Source organism: Gossypium hirsutum, chromosome A07, assembly GCF_007990345.1.
Source record: "Gossypium hirsutum isolate 1008001.06 chromosome A07, Gossypium_hirsutum_v2.1, whole genome shotgun sequence".
NCBI classification, from domain to species: Eukaryota; Viridiplantae; Streptophyta; class Magnoliopsida; order Malvales; family Malvaceae; genus Gossypium; species Gossypium hirsutum.
The window spans coordinates 74,464,476-74,468,787 of record NC_053430.1 but is presented as its reverse complement, the minus strand read 5'-3'; the positions used below and the strand labels follow the sequence as shown (position 1 = coordinate 74,468,787).

Here is a 4,312-nt window from a genome sequence, read left to right as displayed (position 1 = left end):
AGGGAAACTGTAGGAGAGGGTGACTAATTTCTACGGTTGGACCCGCAAAGGACGCTTCCTTCTCTTCTTTGAAGTAGGACAACGCTCTTCCTCTTGAAGCGACATAAAATCGTAAAAAAGAAAAAAATAGGTAAACAAATAAAAAGAAGTAAAAAGCATGAGTTAACTAACTATCAGCCAAGACAGATATAAAACAAATACCATAAAAATGAAAAAAAATAGAATAATGGCATAGTTTACCATCTTGATAACAGGAAGTTGATACAATCCATGAACAAATAAATGATAACATGGCAGGTAATAGCAGAGAAAAGCATAGTAATGCAGTAACCAGAATGCAAATAAAAATAGAAAATGAGAAAAATAAAAAGTTAAAAATAGAAGATTATGTTGATACAACATTAAAAAAAGTAAAATAGAAGAACGGAGTAAACAAATGCTAGGGAAGAAAGATTGAGCATAAAAAATGAAGTTCGAGGCAGCGCACGGACATGGCAAGGAGCCGTATGAACTTGCAGCGGTTAGGGTTAGGATTTTGAACGGGAAGAATTGAATAGTACAGGGTATTTATAGATTTTGGGTCACACGGCCATGGCACACGCCATGTTCCCCAATTTTGCCCATGCATTTCACATTTTTCTATTTGGGCGTGTTTGAAATTTATCCCACGCCCGTGTTCCTCGGCGTGTGGGTTCACACGGCCGTGTCGCACGACCGTGTATGGCTTCATTCACTTCTCCCACACCTATGTGTGCAAGCCCCATGCCTATGGTAATTTAACAGGTTCGACCAAAGGTGTTAGGCACGGGCGTGTCGCATGCCCGGCTAGTTTCTCAGTTTCTACCACGGGTATTCCACACGGCGTGTCTCCGGCCCGTGTTGTTTTGGCAGGCTTGACCACAGCCATGTCGCACAGCCATGGCGTTTTATCGTAACCCATGTTGGGGAGATCCTTGCCCTGTTTCACACGAACATAAGCACGCCTGTGTGCTTGGCCGTGTCCTTGAAAACCTGTATTAAAGACTCCATTAGTAAGTTAGATGTTGAAGACTAAATTTTGAAAGAAGTTAATAAATTAGTGCTCGGGTTGCCTCTCGAGAAGCGCTTATTATAGTCTAAGCTCGACTTACCTCTCCGTTGAATGATCATGGTGGTTCGAGGAGTTTATACTCCTCATTCCTGCTATCAATCTTAAAATAAGGTTTTAAACGGTGTTGTTTGCCTTGAAAGTGCCGAACTTGGGATGACTCACCTCCACTGTACTGAATGGAAAAATACTGAGACCATAAGAGGGATTTCCTCATTCAGTGTGGTAGTGACAATGTGGGGATCTGCGGCATCTAATAAAACTTCATCATCAACCTTAAGTTGATTTGGAGAGGTATTGGGGTCGTTCGGACGTAGTTTCAGTTAATCATGTGTTATCGGTTAATGTGTTAACCATTCATGTAGCTCTTCTATTTGCAGCCTTCGTTCTTAATGAATAGATCCTCTACTATTGTTTTAGAGTGGCTATGTACTTCCTTTAGACTTATCTCCTGCAAAGTGGGTTGTATCATGTGGTCAGTTTTAAAAGAATGGTTTAGATGATCACCTCAATTTTCGACGTGTTGTCAGAATTGCGAGCTTGAAGGGTGAGTGTTCGTCTCCTATGCGAAGTTTGAGCTCACTTGTGCCAACATCAATAATTGTTTAGCAGTTGCTAAAAAGGACCTTCCGAGAATTAAAGAAGTGTTGCTATCTTCCTCTACGTCTAAAACAATAAAATCAATGGGAAATATAAATTTATCGATTTGGCTAGCACATCTTCAATAATACCCCTAGGAAATCTTATAGTTTTATCTGCTAATTGAATGCTCATCCTAGTCTTTTTGGGTTTCCCGAGTCCTAGTTGCTTGAACATTTTATAAGGCATGACGCTGATACTAGCCCCTAAATCAACTAATGCATTACGAACATCTAAACTACCAATTAAGCAAGGAATCGTAAATCTCCCTGGATCTTTAGTTTGTTGGTAGCTTATTTTCAGAACAGCTGAGCACATTGTGTTTAGCTCCATATGAAACACCTCGTCCGACTTCCGCTTATTTGCTAAAAGCTCTTTTAAAAATTCATTGCGTTTGGCATCTGCGATAGAGCTCCAATAAACGGTAAGTTAATATGTAATTCTGTTAAGAGTTTAGAAATTTACCAAATTGTTCATCTGAGCAGTCTTTCCTTGTCGCGTTGGGGTATGGCACACAAGGTTTATATCGACATTCACTGATTTGTTTGTATTTGATCTACATCACTTGACCTTTGCTTACCATAGTTCCTTGCCTCGATTCTGGTTCAGGCTCAATGACTCTTCCACTGAATATTAATGCGTTGAGCTGTTCCTTGGATTGGGTTCAGTATTACTTGGCAAACTACCCTAGTGTTGGAAATAATTGGAAAGTTGGCCTATCTGAGTTTGAGCCCTTGGATCAACGCTGTGGATTCTTAAGTGTTGTCTCGGTGTCTAGAAACAAGTTTCTGACGCCGATATAAACTTTGAGAGCATCTCTTCAAGGTCCGGCTTCTTTTCCTGTTGGTAGGGTGGTTACTGAAAACCCGGAGGATATTGTGGTTTTGATTTCCTTGGCCTCCCTACGAGAAATTGGGATGGTTCCCCAACCTACATTGTAAGTGTTACTAAATGGATTGTTTTGAGGCCGAGGATTATTACCCATGTAGTTTAGTTGCTCATTATCCATGTTATGGCCATAAGGTTGGTATTCCGAATGGCTTGTTCCACCGATCCTTGCTTCGCACTACATTACTGGGTGAACCTGAGAAGAACTAAGAAAACCATCAATCTTTTATTCAAGAGATCTACCTAGTTGATAGCATGGTGATCGAATCAACGTTATAAACACCTGCTATTTCGTTAGCTTTGTCCTCATGACTTGCCACTGGTAGTTATTCAGTGACATCTCCTCAATAAACTCATAGCATCTTCAGGTGTTTTATTATTGATGGTTCCACCAGCAGCTGCGTCAACCATTTGCCGCGTCAAAAGATTCAGACCATTGTGGAATGTTTGAACTTGGAGCCAAAGCGGTAACCCATGGGAGGGCACCTTCTCATAAGTCCTTGTATCTCTCCCATGCATCGTGGAGGGTTTCTAAATCCATCTGCACAAAAGAAGAGATATCATTACGTAATTTAGCTGTTTAGCCAGCAAAAAATATTTTAGTAAGAATTTTTCGGTCATTTGTTCCCAAGTAGTAATTGACCCTCATGGTAACAAGTTCAACAACAGTTTAGCTTTGTTACTTAATGAAAAAGTGAATAACCGAAGACGAATGGCATCATTAGAAATGCCATTGATTTTAAATGTACCGCAGGATTCCAGAAAGTTTGCTAAGTGAGCGTTGGGATCTTCATCCTACAAACCATCAAACTGAACAAATTGTTGTATCATTTGAATAGTGTTAAGTTTTAATTCAAAAGTTTTGCAACTACAATAGGTCTAACTATGCAGATTTTGTTCCAGCTAATGAAGGTTTAGCATAATAATACATAGTACGTGGAGCAGGATTTGATTAGCACAATTGCAGGAGGTAGCTGATTGTCTTGGTTTTCAACCATCTCTTCGATTGGGGGCTGAGTATTGTCTTCTTGCTCATTCTTTGTGCATCGTAAGCTTCGCCTTATTTCTCTTGATTTGTGTAAACTGTACGATCGATTTCTTCATCAAAAAGTAATGGTTCCGATGGGTTTATTCTGTAACGCCCCGTACCCGGACCATTGCGGAGTCGGACACGAGGGTTCACAGACTAAATTCTCTTACTATCGCAGTCCATTTTAAAAATTTCAGACAGCGCTAACTATGTCGCTGTCACCTTAAAAATCATATCTTGAGTTTCACAACCGAAAATCAGTTTCGTGATTCTTCCCTGAAACTAGACTCATATGTCCATCTACATATTGTTTCTAGAATTTTGGTCGGGCCAATTAGTACAGTTTATTAGTTAAAGTCTCCCCTGTTACAGGGTACGACTACACTGACCTTCATGCATTACAATTTGGATATCTCCCTGTACAGGGCTTCAATACTGATGCCGTTTGTTTCTATAGAAACTAGACTCAGAGAGGAATCTATAAATATATGGCATGACTCCTAATTATATTTGGTTAATTTATAATGAATTTCCAAAGTCGGAACAGGGAATCCAGAAACTGTTCTGGCCCTGTTTCACGAAAACGTAATTATGTCTTAACATACCACTCATATGACCGTTTCGTTTCTTCCATATGAAAGTGGATTCATCAACGTTCATTTAAATAA

At 39.8% G+C, this 4,312-nt stretch overlaps 1 pseudogene; it reads left to right on the top strand.

Moving 5' to 3' along the window:
• The first annotated feature begins 3,088 nt into the window (after positions 1-3,088).
• Positions 3,089-3,188, top strand: LOC121203810 (uncharacterized; annotated as a pseudogene).
• The last annotated feature ends 1,124 nt before the right edge of the window (positions 3,189-4,312 follow it).